This window comes from Odontesthes bonariensis, chromosome 1 (genome assembly GCF_027942865.1).
Source record: "Odontesthes bonariensis isolate fOdoBon6 chromosome 1, fOdoBon6.hap1, whole genome shotgun sequence".
Lineage (NCBI taxonomy): Eukaryota > Metazoa > Chordata > Actinopteri > Atheriniformes > Atherinopsidae > Odontesthes > Odontesthes bonariensis.
The window spans coordinates 23326656-23341924 of record NC_134506.1 but is presented as its reverse complement, the minus strand read 5'-3'; the positions used below and the strand labels follow the sequence as shown (position 1 = coordinate 23341924).

Here is a 15269-nt window from a genome sequence, read left to right as displayed (position 1 = left end):
CTTTTTCTTCCTCTCTTCTCTGTCTAAACCAGCAGCTTCTCATTTGCGCTGTCATTTTTCTGCAGGGTTTTACTGCTTTCCCTGGGGACTCATGTGCTTTTGTTAGCTTTTCTGTGTACACACATGGCCTAATTGGTTGATTAGTTCAGCTTGACTGGCTTGTTAATTGAATAGTAATTTAGATTTGATGTGTCTAATGAATACCCTAATTTATTGTTTGGCACTCATCCAAAGATTTGTTTTTTGACTGAAGGATTCAAACAAAAGGGATGAAAGGAAACACAAAGATGATTCAGCTTGCTAGTTTTGCTTTGATAGCACATGAATCAAATATTTGGGGAAGGTGACAATTAAGAGTTTGTCTTCCTGAAATTTAGCCGTTTAAGACAATATCATGACAACAGTTTGAGTAAACAGCTCTTGATGATCACAAACAGTAAGCTCTTTAGTTATTCATTTCTGTGCGCAAAATAATAAGCCTATTTCTATCTATATTTTTCTGTAATTACCACATTGGCTGACTGTAACAGTGACGATGAAAATATTGTTCAGTAAGTGAAAGTCTTCTCCGTTGAAGATGCTTTAAGAAGGGATCGGCTTAATTAGTCAGCTAAAAGAATCATGTACTGCTCGTAAACACCAGAAATGTGAGTCATTTGAACTAATCGGTATTTCATTCATTCAAAATGCTGGTTAATCTAAGTCTAAGATGTCACGCTGTCACCTGCCACTAGCTGCAGTTGCAACCCCTGTGGACAAAATGCCCTGTCTCTTTGTGCTCATGTTCCTATGTTGTGAATCAGACAATTGAGGAAGATGCAATTTTATGAAACCAGCACCATTCGGCTGTTTATTTTTGTCTGGAAAACAAATCAAGGCTGTACGTTGGCTGTGTTAGAATAAATTGCCCTCTAACCTCTCAAGAAGGGAACCACATTCAGTAGAGACATATTGTATGTGTGGATGTTGACCTGCAAGGAAAGAAGGCTATTAATGCCTACAGTGCTAACAGCAAACAACTATGACATCATATATCTGCAGACACTGTGATCCTTTAACCTTAGCGGTTAGAGAACTTTGCTAAATTTTGACTGTGACGGGAGCACTATTCTAAACTCAAAACAGACTTAGCATGGTCACATACAAAGCCAAGTCGAGCTACGATTGCAGCTAAACTTAATCATTTAACTGGGCCGCAGTCCCTGAGTCCTGGTACCAGTGTACATGCAGGGGAGCACAATCAAGTTATTAAGGAAAGTATGTCCAATACCAACACTTTGGACTGTCTAAGTAAACATTCAAGACATTCTGCCACTTTTAACTTTCTCTGTGGGAGACTATGGCACATGTAATTATAGTGGCATTCACTGCACAGATATTGTCTTGAACAGTGATTTTGTCAAATACAGTTATAAGAATCAGGATTTTATTTGAGGAGAGTGACAAAGTCTTAACGGGTTGATTTTCAATCACAGTTCCACACAGCATCTGATAACAGAAATATAAAAGCATCTGAAACAGAGCGGCTTTATTGGAAATTCAGCTGTTTCATCCCATAAGATGCTGGTTTGGCCAGTAAAATACAGGCAAGCTCACTTTTTTTTGCTGTATTACTCTGTAATAAGGAATGCAAAATCATTCACATTGTGAATTCCCATGACAAGTAGACAGTTCAGACATTGCATTACGTTTCTTCTCTTGTATTTGAAGTGACCACGTTTGGAGTGAGATCATCATGTTCTGAAATATTTATTCATTTTTTTACCTGGTAGGAGGCAGCAATGCATTTTTGTGCTTTCTCTTCTGGAAATGATTTGTAATTATAAGAATAAATCAAAATAGTCAATCTTTGATTAATTCCTTGGCAAGTTCCAGTCAAATATAATGAGCCAAGATTTGTCTGACCCACTTGTAATATGTATGCGTGTCCCCAGTTTTCAGACCACATGGCCAAAGCCTGCTTACAAAGCTTTCACAACTAACAAATTAATATTTGCTCACTTGTAATTGGATCCCTTAAGCTACCTGATAATGCCAGGTGTGAACAGGACAATGGTTATCACAGTGGTACGTTGCCTGAACTGGACGATTCTGTCTGTGTTGTGGAGCCTTAGGTCATTGGACAAGCATTTAAAAACACATTCTGAGACACCAACTTGACTTCCTGGATTGTATTTCATTGTTTCATTATTCATTTTCATGTTTACTGATTGCATGCTACAAAGTGCATAAAGGATTATCTTTGATAAATGCAGCAGTTTGTTTTTGTGTATTAACTTTTCATTTGATCTGTATTTAAGTCCTGTGATGACAGTGAAATTTAGTGACACATTTGTTTATATTAATCGTCATCTCAGCTCAGAGATCACTGGCTTCCCTCATGTTTTTCTTGTCTTTCCAACTTTCCAACTTTGTTCACCAAACTAGAAAAAAAGGAGTTTGGTTCATCTGATTCGCTCAGTGGAATTTCCAGCTGAGATTAATGAATAAAATTGTTTATCACTACAATGAATACAGAATCTGTACATTGCACACGCTGAGCAACTCTTCTGCACGCAGCCTTCTAATGTGTTACTCTCCACTTAAACAGCAACAGGTTTGCGGTTCCTGATCCCGGTGTCTCATTTGTGCTGCATTTGTCTTACAAATATAGTTCAAATGGGGCACAAGTACTGACTCTTTATCAAGAGTTTTGACCCAATTCCACAATAAATTATATTCATTCACAGTGAGGTATAAATGAATGTAGTCTTTAATCCATAAGAAAACTGATTAAATTCAGAACATTGATTAATATACACCAAACACGTAATCAAAGTATTTGTATCTTTTTTTAAAACCTTTTGGTTTTCTTCTTATTTCTTGAAAATAAAATAGTATTGTTTAATTAACCTCTATTGGCAACCATACCATATAATCTACTGTCAATAAATTATTGATTTTTAAAAATGGGTTTCTATTAAACAAAGTGCAGTGCCATTATGTTAGTATTAAATGTTGAACTAATGCTAAGCCAGGGCTAAGTGCTGTCACACTCTTACGCTAGTCGTCCATTGTTCCGTCAACGCAAGCCGTATCCAACACATTCAGTTCATTTTCAATGAAATCCGGCCGATCGTTGTCGCCTTGCTCGCAAAGCATGCTGGGATTCCGGCACGGCGAGCGGGGGACCTGCGGCACGTCAAAAAGTTGGGCTCGCTCGAAGTTTATGCAAATTTGCCACGGCAGACGTAGTGCGTTACCCAATGACAGTAGACCATGTAGTTTTTTTTCCCTTTGCTTAGTCACCCCTGAACGTTTCGGGTATTGCTCATGTCATTGCTATTGCGGACAAAATGAACAGCAGCAGTGGCCAGAATGGCTGTGCTAAAACGATTGTAGGCGAATAAACACACCTAAAACATCAGGCAATTGTGAGCATCTCCACTTTTGCAGTAAAGTAATGACCATCAAGGAATAGAGGTTCAATTCAGTGCATCAAATTCTTTCATGGGCAGAGGTGGAGTAGTGGATTAAACGTTATCAATAATTGTGATAGGCATTCATTTCAACAAAAGAACCAAATCACACCCATGGCCATGTTTTCACAAGATGTCGTTCATGTTTAATTTTCAAATCAAAGAAAAGGTGCAGGGACAGGTGATGCAGCGAGAAGGAGATCTCCTGTGTCGCAGCAGCAGCACAATAGCAGCTCTCCTCGCTCGCAGATCCACATCCATGGTGCAATATGAAATAATGTTCCATTGCTGACGATTTATACACATTAATTTCCCTCCAAAACTCCGAAACTTCGGTTGGTTAAAATCACAAGTTATTTACTTTCCCCCGGAGCCATTCTACCGTATGTTCTATCTACAACTTTGTATACACGCCCACTGTAGTAGCAACACGGCGACACTAGGCATCCAATCCGGCGAGTTAAGTTGACGTGACGGAACAATGGACGACTAGCGTTAGGGGTCTGCATTGTGCACTTTTTTAAAAATTTCTTTTGTAGTTTATTAAGAACAATGTATCCATGCAGCTCCTTGATAAAGCACATTAATATTTTTGGTTCAACAACTCGCTCTAAGCACAGGATTGAACCTGTAGGCCTTTTTGTTTGAGTGTTCCCACATCATGTCTCCAGTGCAATGTGTGTTCATGAGCATCAAGGCCTTCCCTCACAGTTTGTTTAATGGATTTATCTTCCTTCAAATCCTCAATTATGCGAAAGAAAGTCACATTGAAAAATCAATCAATGAAAACTTGATTTCCCTGTAGCATTAGTAATGATCCCAAAAGCCTTTTGGCTCCTCCTTCGGTGCAGAGTAGGTTGTGGCCTTGAATGAGTGTTGTTGAGTGTTCCAGTCGTGTGTTCAGTAAATCCCAGTAAAATCTGAACTGTAATAAGAATAAAATCCAATCCAATGAATTCCAGGGTGTCAAAAACCATCCCAAAAGCCATATATTTCCACACAGGTTAAAAAACAGTAATGATCGGCCCCCAGTTTAGACTGTCTTCGTTAAGCGCCTTTTATGTTTTGACATCACTTTTAGATTACACAATCAATTTTCCCTTTAACAGAAATGGCCCTTTTTCCATCTCTGTTGATGTTTGTGTCCAGGACGCAGATTATTCCAAGAATTTTCAGTTCTGATGTTTCAGTGACAACATATGTGCCAGGAAATCTCTGTCCCACGTTGTTGCAGATCATTCCAACCTCCTCTGTCAGAGTTCTTTCCTAGACAAAACATAAAGAATTCAAAATGCAGTTAGTAGTAAAAGAAGTAGGGAAAGGTTTGTTTTTTTCTTTTCAGATAAGGAGCATCCCACAACCATCCTTACAAAACTCAATCCCCTTGAACTTCATGCAGTCATGCACACACACATGGAGCAACATACCTGTTTGTGCTACATGCTGCAGCAGGCCAAACTTGTGCAGGAATTAGCTCAGGTGTTGGAGTCCCCCCTGTTGTGCGCATATACACAGTTCTTCACACTGTTTCTATCGTCTGTCACTTACCCGCAGTAGTCATTAGTCGCCCTCGCCCCCTCCCCTCCGTTAATGAGAAAGCGATTACCATTGTTTTTTTTCTCCCTCATTTCCAGTGGCCTGGAAGCATTTTCCGAAATCTGCCTCCTCACCTGCTTTCATTCCTGCGTCTGTCTCTCTCTCAGATTCCCTTCCCTTCCCTTGTACCTCTTCTCCCTTTCACTGTGGCTGCAGACTCTCTCTCTTTCTCCATCCTCTCTGCAGCCTCTCTCTTTCGCTCCTCCCATCTCTGAGCTCGAGGCTGCTCTGGGTTTTAGACGGATCACTCTCACAATGCTTGATCAATACAGGTATTGATCTGCTGGCAAAATGTTTAGAAAATCGTTCTGGGCAATCGCGGTGCAATGGGGAGGGTGGGCGGGCCGCGAGAAGGGCCAGCATGTCATGCCATTCGCCTGCGAGAGAGCCTGCATGGACCTGATAGGCTGTCTGACACCGTGCCAGGAAGAGGGCTGGCACAGTCTGCATATCTTTGTCATCGTTTCTTGGTATACCACAGCTCTCCTTAGCTTTTTGCGGCTAAACTTCCCAGGCCACCAAAGTAGCGTGCAGTAATGGCCCCCCCCCCTCTCTCTTTATCCATCAGGCAAGAAATTAATGTGCATAAATTAGCAAGCAGCAGGGGGACTTCATTCTAATGATCCACTGTCATTTCACCTCCCCCTTTTACTGTTTCCCCCCGGGAACAGACTCTGCAGTGCCACCCTGGCACTTGCGCACATGTCCGCTCCATTATGTGCCACCTCAAAATCTTGAACATCACTTTTTATTAAAACAAGAGCAAATATGAATAAGCTTACGGGCATCAATGTACAGTAGAACACCTATTCAGGGTCCCTGTTGTGCTGTCATGAGCACAAGACAGAGCAATCTGGGGACAGGACTTCCCCCTGGCTCTCATGCAGACTCCCGCGCTTTGAAGATGACTGTAAATAAAATGACTTCATTGCAGTCTTATCTGCTATTCCATTGTGGGGATCATTTGCATCATTAGCAGCAGCAAACCAACCACAGCTGGCTGCTGTGTTCTGTCTTACAGCAACAACATGCTCTGGCTTCACTTGGGAACACTACTGACAGGCCAGTCAGCTCAAACACCAGAACACTTCAGTGCCATAGAACGACATAGCAGATTCATGGTTTATCAAAGGCTTAGTAATCTGGGGAGGGGCTTTTGCTTGTGTCTTGTTGAGTGATGATATATGAAATGTTTCATTACACAGAAAAGATAATTACAGCGTGAAGCAGTGTGGTGTAGCTTTTTCCAGAATCACAACTCTCGTTGAACCAGACTAACATCTGTCAGCCATAAGCAGCCGATCTGACCGAGAGTCAACCTCACCCCTCTGGTTTGTGTCGCTATATCTCCCCTCCTTTCCTCCCTCTCTGGCACCAACCCTAGACCCAGATGCCCAGACACTGGCTCAGACCGCAATGTCTGGGCCTGCCCATCTTCTTCCAAAGAACAGTGTTAAACTAATTGCGGGAGATTTGCCATATCTCAGTAACTGTCTTGCATGTTTTGATTTACTCTGCTTCTGCTTCAGTCAGAGCGGAGGGGACCTCCTGGATGCTCACAGACTCCATTCAGCACATCACACCTGGATTTCCAAGAATATTATTTGCACACTTGCTTAGACAGATACTTTGCAGACACTTCTAAAAAGTGTCAGTCACAGACATGCTGGAGAGTGGTGATTACTCTAACACATTCAAAACTAGCCACAACCCATTCATTACCATAACATGCTGCAATGAAGTTTAATCCCTCATCATGTTGTCTGTGGTTGGAGAGTGGTGTGTGGCTGTGTGGCTCTTCCACTACTCCAGATGTCTTCCCGGCTGTGTCTCTTCAGTGTTGCACTAGACTGAAGTCGTGTTATTCCGTATCGCACATTCAGACATTTCCCTCTTTTTTAATCTCAGCTATGTTTTCCCCTTATGAATTCATTTTGACCTCATCCATCTTTGTTTCCTGCCTTCCTCCCCGATCCCATTTTCCACCTTCTGTTCCTTCTTCCACATACCCTCCCATCTCTACAAGAGTGTGTTATTTATTTTATCTGAATACAGGGGCTCTTTGGTGCATGCTTCTCACAGAAATCAATTTCAGCTCAGACAGCATAACCAAACAAAGCACTGCACTCATTTCAACATGGGCAGAGATGTAACTCATCTCTCTCATTTTCTCCCTCCTGCTCCTTTATTGGAAGACATTTTGTTCTCACTCTGATGCCATTATGTCAATCACCGCAGACATGTGGTGATGTGTGAATGCAGCTGCTAAATGAGTCATAGCAAGCAAATGATTGTTAGAGACTATAGAGTTTGTGTGTTAATGTCAGTTTTTTTTTTCCTTTTTGCGTATGATTGTCACCTTTTGCTCTGTGTGAATAATTTCAAGTGTTTTTAGTTTATACTCTTTTTTTAATGGCTGTAAAGATACACAAGTCTGTACACAGCCTTTTGTGTCTGTGTATCTCACACAGACCATTTTTTTCCTTCAGTGTTTTTGGACTCTCCTCAGTAAGATGACAACATATAGCGCAAACAATAAGCAGAATTCTCCCACTATTGACTGAGTGAGAAAGACTCGAGCTGCCCGCACTCTTCTGCCAGGCATCCTCTTTTTTACAGCAGTTGAGACCACCAGTTAATGCAGCTGCTGGATCGGCCTCCTTCCTTTGCTCTGCTTTTATTGATTTCAGCCAGACACAGAGACGGACAGAAAGAAAAGGCCTTTTCAGGAAGAAGTTAAATGGTCAAGTAGCGGGTGGAGGGTGGCTTTCACCACCTTATTGACGAGGTGGAAAAATGTCACTATTATGGAGGTCCTTGCAGTAGATAGCGAGCTGATTGGATGAGTGCCCCCAGGTCAGAGTGGAGCACGTTCCCCCTGCAGCCAAACAAGAGCAAATAAAAGGGCAGAGGAATCTGCTTGAACTGGAGGTGAGGCTCCTCTCTACCGGGCCTCTCTTTGGGCAACATTTCTCTGGATGCGCAAGGCAGAGAGCTTAGAATGTGGACGGAGGGCTGATCTCTAGTGGACTTACTCTCTCTGAACTCTCTTCTCAAAGCATTCTAGGTTTGCTATATCTTATAGCTCTTGGGATTTACATGTTTGATATGTTACACAAGCCCCTGATGCGCATAGTTGTCAAACATGCACTGCAGCTTCGTAGTCAGGCCGCATGAAAGAGGATGAAAGAAGAAGAAAAAACTTCGAAAAAACAAGTTGCACTAACACAGAGGGAGATTTTTGTTACGCTAACTTACGCTTCATTATGTCCTTTCTTCTCTTGTGACCTAGAAGTTGTTCCTCCTCTGCTATCTATAAGGATTTTCCTATCCCTCAGATCACAAGGAGAGAGAAGAGAATTGGCTTCAGGAGGAGCTCGGAGTGAAAACACTGGTGTTTCCTATGCAAAACTATTGTCAAATGGCGTGACGTGTAAATCCTGTGCCTTCACATGCAGCACATTAATTTGACCCTTTAGACTGGCACAAAGCAACCAAGGATTTCTTATTTGGCAGTTTTTAGTCTCCATCCTCTTGGTTCACCACTCAAAACAGAGCAGTTTTACAAGAAAGGCTCAAAAATGCTTAAATTACTACTTCTGGGTTCCGAAATCATTGCATGCCAACATTTGTCATTACGTGAAACTATCCCACATGATGAAAATTGTAAAATTTCTGCATTTTCTTGGTTCCAAAAATGTTGCATATCTATGTTTTCTTTTGCAAATTGCAACAATCCTACATTTTGCATATGTGACACTGTCACAAGAGTGATACTGCACATTTATAACAGAAAACAGTTGAAAAGGAGGTAGGAGGGAGCGGAAGATTGAGTTTGAGTCCCCCTTTGACCCAACATTGTCCAATGACTTCTCATAGTTAGATATAAGACAATATGGTTGAGATTCGAGTAAGATTGGCATCAACTCACCTGAACACTGCCCTGTTCAAGCAACAGTTAAAGTGAGAGTTTACCATCGAACAATTTCTGTGCTTTTAAAAACAACTACTTTGTTTTGGGCATGTAGACAGACGTACACATGGTGTAGTGCTGTTCCTCACAGTTTTCTCTCAAGTCCTCACTGGGAGGAGATAAGGTGCTAGGAATCAAAGAGACATGTTAGCATAATGAAAAGCATGCAGAGAGATCATCCTGACACCCACTGTCATGTTACGAGTATGAAGTAGTAGCAGTATGGCACTGCACACTGAACCGAGTTTTGATAAAAGCACAGCATAGTACAAAAGAGTACGTGCAAGTAAGTGCTTAATTTGTTTTGTTTTAAGTCAGAAAAAAAGATCATTAATGTGAGAAAATGAAAAAGAAACACACAGTGAGATATTTACAATGAAAGATTGGCAGCACAGCATGTAAAAATGAAATTAGGCTGACTTGTGAGCCTGAGAGTCCCTAACAGAGATGCAGTTGTGGGTCCTGACAAATGGTTCAAATACAAGCCACCCTGCCTGCTGACGTCAATCAGTCTAATTAGTCCAGCATATCCTCCGGTTGGCCCCGCCTAGCAGCACAAGACAGACCTCTGGAAAGGTCAGCATGCCAAAGCAGAGACAGAGCAGTGCTTAATCAGAGGTGAAATGGTTTCTTTTCCAAATTGATTCCAGTACTGATCAGACAAGACCGTATTGTGCTGAGCCACTTAAAGACTTAAGGGAAAGGCGGCGGTGGCTTTTCAAGGAGGTTTTAGAACAAGACATTAACAAACAAAAACTCCTCTGGTGACATCTGGATCAGGGCCCAAGAAGAAGGAGGCCATATGAAAGATCTGTCTGTTCGTCTTCATCTCTTTCTGGTCTCCTTTCCTCAATTTCCTCTGTTGTATCTCTTTATCATGCTCTGCATGAGGCGCAGTATGTACATTCGCATGTGGATGCACATACTCAGATGAACTTAGGAAATTCCTTCAAACTCTGCAGGAAACTTTTTTTTTCCCCATCAGTACGATAAAACTTGCAAAATCACTTGTCTTTTGTTGACACAAAACTGTATGAAATAAATATTTTGTCTTGGTTCTCACAAAGTAAACCAAGTACCATTAACACTGGACCCCTGAGGCATTATATCTTTTTACACCCCCTTTACAACTATTTTTACAACAGGCATTTCACAGCCATGTATACATAGAAGGAAACATCTGCGCTTGCCCACACCCACACGCACGCATCTGCACGCCGCACATTCACCAACTCCCTTATGCTGAATGCATAATATATGTAATAAAATAATGTTTCCAGTGGGGATGGTTGTGGCTGGGGGATGGAGATGTATGGTGAATATCAATGTGCTCCCCCCAGACTCTCTGGTTCAATTGATGCGATGGTGGGGGGTAAATGAATATGTGGGAGTGAGCGAAGCTTTATCCCCTTGCCCAAAGCTACAGTGTAGAGTCCACACAAATAGAGGAGGGGCTCTTGACGGGCTCACTCTGTCATAATGAACTTAAGATTCATACACTCCAACTGAAAGTATTGTCCATTGGTTGGATTTAGTTGTGTAGTCTAATTAGAAAATGCAGGCCTTTTAAACTACCACTTGGAAGAAAATAAAATCTAATATACAGGCCAGTGACAGAGAACAGGCACTACTCCTCATACAGCAGCCAGATGCAACATACATGAATCTGACCTATTCTGAGCCACAGATCCTCCCGGATATCTCTATGAAAATCAGTGGAGAGACAAATTACACTTCCTCCTGTGCCTCACCTTGACTGACTCAAGTGTGCTCATCTGTTCCATCTTGTCAGAGCAAAGATGCTGTGTCTGTATCCGCCAGGGCTTTGATGTTTTAAACATTACCATTAATAATGTTTTCAGCATCAGAATTAATTGCTTTGCTACTGTGTCCTGCTCTCTTCATCCCAAGTTGAAACGTGCATAAATCAAGACTAACTACCATTGTCTTGAAATTTTGAGGTCAGGAATTTGGGATGAGACCAAACTTGAAAGTGGCCAAGACACTCTGTTTGTGTATCTGTGAGTGGATGAATCTTGCAGCTGGATTACAGGAATTAAGCAGTTTTGTTTTGGAATGTTTGTGTTGCTCCCATGTTGTCCCATCTGTCATTTATATTCTGCAGTAATCAAGCAAGTGATCATGTGTAGCACAAAGTAGTGCTTTACAGCTGAAAAGTGCATGTGTGAGTCTGGACAGGATTTCAAGAGGCTCTGAGGTACTTTTCTATTACCTTTCAGTCTAAGGATGCTGCTTGATCTGGAATGCATGTGCTTGTGGCCCAATTACTAGAATGCCATTCAGGGATGCCAACGATTTTTATGACAAACTTTGAAATATTGGAACTGTCAGAGAGTTAGCTCTGGGATGTCGTTCATTGCAGGATGTGGCAACTTTTGAATTAGTTTGGATCAGTTGCTTGAAAAGTATTTTTGTGACTTCCAGATGTTCTGTTATCTATAATTCCCAGCTGTGTTCTGAGAGGTTAAATGAGCTGGAAAGTTCCTGTCCAACTTCTGTTATACTCATCAAGCTCAGGGAAATGTAATTAGTGCCTTTTTGAGTTCACGTCACCTAGCAACTCACTCCTAAATAAACACACATACACACACAGAAAGAAAAGGAGAAAATTTCCTTCCATTTTCATTTAACCACACCTCTCATTTGCCAAGCACCTCCTCTGGAGTTGCTTTGGCCAATACCCATGTTCTGGGGGCCCTGCAATGTGAAGACAGGGTGAGGAATGTGTGAAGCATCCAAGGAAACATGAACAGCTATTTTCCCACAAGTATGAAAAAACAGAGGCTATAGCTGTGGAATCTTTCTGACGCAATCAGTTAGTGGGATGGCTTTTCTACATTTAGGATTTGGACATGGGCTCAGGTCAGGGTCCAGACAGAAGTTGGACCTGGATAGATGAGAGAGCTGCTGAGGAAGGTAAAATCTGACGATCAATACCAGATGAAAAGCTAGCAGAAGCTGCTGGACGGCCCCATGTGGTCACACTCCATAGTCCCTGCTTATTTGATTTTTAACAGTCATCTGAGGGGCAGCCTATTAATTGTTTGTTGGTCAAATGGTCTTCAAAAACGCAGAAGCCAATGTGCCTTTCAGAGAGCCATGAGTGGGAGCAGAAAGCTAAAACAGGAGAGAGCCTCACTGTAGAGGCCCCAAGAGTTCTTCCTTGAAACCCAAATGATTACCACACTACTGTTGGCTCTGCAATTCTTTATACATTAGACAAAAAGTTGAAAGGAATTCTCCAACACAAAAACAGCGCAAACTTCAATGAGTCCTTCTTTCTTTGCTGATCTAATTATCCCTTCCCCCATAATCGCTGTTATATTCATCATAGTGCTGCGTATTTATAGGGTCTGTTTTCATCATAGTAATAATGTCACTCTGGAATTCCCATGCAGAGAGACAGAGCGCAAGACATACATCCCAGAGTATGTACAGGAAGCAGCGAGACATCATTTAATGTTAAGAACACTGCAGCAGAAGGCCTACCCCACCACATCTGAGCCAATGACCACTTGTTTTGTCTGGGCCCCCCCACCCTAAGTACCATCGACTCTGCAGATGAACTGAGTTCAGCGTCGGTTCGACTGGCTCTTGGGGCTGGTACAGAGCCTCTTTATCATTGACCTTTTGAGCTACAAAAGTCCATCACTTATGCATTTTCTTTCTTACTTTCTTTCTTTCTTTTTCCTGAACCCTTCCACCACCAGCATGCTTCTTTTTCAATATAGTCCACTGCCTCCCATTCTTTGCCCCCACAACTTTTCTCCCAGTATTTGGATATATATTTAACACCCACATGTGAGGCCTGGTAGAGGTGCCTGGGGAATGGAAAGGAAAACAAGCATAACAAGCATGCCCTCTCTCTCGGCCCTTTTAGTGCTGGTCTGCTATAAATACCTCCGGGTGGCGCGCCAGTTCCAGCACTAGTGGCATGGGAACCTCACTCCCTCCTCTTGTCCATTGCTTGACCACTCAAGTCTAGTCTGGGAAGGCTTTAGCCGGGGGGCTGGCCTAAAGGGTGGGTGGATGAGTAGCTGTGTGCAATGTGCACAGTGTAGGGAAAAAAACTATAAGAGGGCTATGTAAAGCATTGATGGTCCTCATGTTTGTTTTGTCTGCTCCTCTTCGGAGCATCCCAGTGTCTTCTCCCTTTCTCCCCTCCTGTCATCTCCCTTTTTCAAAAGACTTCATGTATACTGCATTTATTCTGTTTTCCCTTATGAAGATTGCATGAATATGTGCTTTTCAAAGTGTTAAAAAAAAGAGATCCCCTTTTCTTCGCTGCAGTGAGGCGTTTGTTATGTTACTCTTCCAAAAATTGATTTAGACTTTTCAAAGGTTTGTTCTTCACAGCGCTGTCTCCCTGTGTCGATGCACGACAGGCTCAGCTCATATTTTCAGAGTTTGAGGTAATAGTTTTAAACTGACAGACTAAACATCTCTCTCTCCGGCTGCTTCAGTTTCTACAGAGTAAATAGTTTTATGCTCACGAACACACACACTTTTTTTTTTATCTATTCCCTTTTTTTTTTCTTTGAAGTTGTACATTAAAAGATATATACGGAGGCCCTCTTTGGTCATTTTTTCCAATTGGAAATGTTGCTACTTTACTTTGGTGCTGTAAATGCAAGACAGGTAATCCAGGTGTTTTACTTCTCAGCAACAGTCATTTTTTTAAGCCACTGAAACTCTGTAGTTTCAAGTATTTATAAGTTTTTGGTATTTTCTAGGTTTTTACACACACACACACACTATATATATATGTGTATACATTGTGCATGTTCCAGTGTTGACCATGCTTTTTATTTGGCGATTTAACATGCTGAGTCAACAGATTAAATATCTTTGTTGCTCCTTCCCCCCGTCACACCTCTTAGCATTCTCCCTATGTCTCTTTTTCTGTCCTCCCCGTAATACTCCTCTTTTCTCTCTCTCACCCCGACAAGGCTCGCTTGTTATTTTTTTGTACAAGGTCCTGTAATTAAGTTTGACATAAGCACAGGGATTAAATATGCGGTTGAGGAGGGAGAGAAAGGAGCTCTGTTACAATCTCAAGGCCAGCTGTAAAATGGAACCAGATTGCGACACTTGGAGTTGGAAAGTTTGGAAAAGGAGCTTTAGAGCACAGCCAAGAGAATACTGAGTCTCTGGCCAAAAACGCTAATATTAAAAATCCTTAGGCAGAAAACTAACATGCAGTCCGATCCAATGATAATTTCTTTTTCTTGCTAAAAGAATACCATCTCCTCGAGCTACACATTAACTGCTGTCTGTCCAGCCGGTTGACTGATACACTTGTGCTGCCAAACTGTGCTGCCAAAAACATACTACAAAGCAAAAATACTTCCCAGTTAACTACACATTTACAGTCTATGACCTTAATGTATTATTTCCCTCTCAAAACAACAGCTAATTTGTCTGCTAGTTTGTACTTAGTTATCAAACCCTATAAACAAAATATTTTGAATAAAACCAGATGTCATAATAAAAGTAACAGTCACAGCTTTTAAATGTTTCAAGGTAAACACATTAGTTTTACTAGTGAGGGCAAAAAGTGCAATCGCACCCATTACCTTCTGATAGTACGAATGAAAAAGTGATCATAACTCCAAACCATAATGCAGCAGGAAAAACCATTTCACATGCTATCACTCAATCACTGACACCAAATATAGAAATATAGGCTAAGATCAGCCCCCAGTGCACCGAGCGTGTCAATAGGATTTTCTTCTGTTCTGAACTCTGAGAGGTCTCACATGGAACTTTGCATTCTTAAATAACTCTGGCAAAATGCTTTAATCTTAATGAGTCTGAACAGCAAATCTCTCATCTGCAGCAAAAAGGATTAGGAATGCAGAAAAAAAAAAAGAAAAGACCGCCGTTCCACTTTGATGAATTGTGTTTAGAAAATCCCTGGGCATGAAGTTCCCCCAATGAACAAAGCGTTAGGCGAGAATGGATGCTTTTAAACAACACAACTTATCTGAGAAAAACAGAACATGCATTTAAGTGGAAATACAAAAGCAGAGCTGATTCAACTCCTCTGCAAATGATAAAAGTGACTAACTCCTTTCCTCAATCCACTTTGCTGCTTTCGGAATCAAACCTGGAGTAGCTTTGCACAAATTACGTGCATTGTGTTTTCAGTGCCTCATCAGTGTTTATTTATTCTGCATGATGCATTCTGCCATTGTTGAGAATAAATAAATGACTTCATA

At 41.5% G+C, this 15269-nt stretch overlaps 1 protein-coding gene and 1 long non-coding RNA gene across 2 annotated transcripts in view; one reads left to right on the top strand and one right to left on the bottom strand.

Moving 5' to 3' along the window:
• The window catches only part of zfhx3b (zinc finger homeobox 3b), a 208470-nt gene that overhangs the window by 41574 nt on the left and 151627 nt on the right, over nt 1-15269 (top strand). The gene's annotated exons all lie outside the window — the stretch shown is intronic.
• On the bottom strand, nt 1514-5328 carry LOC142377069 (uncharacterized). Its single transcript, XR_012769489.1, has 2 exons — nt 4886-5328; nt 1514-4724 (listed from the first exon to the last, which is right to left on the bottom strand). It is a non-coding gene; the product is annotated as an uncharacterized LOC142377069 (long non-coding RNA).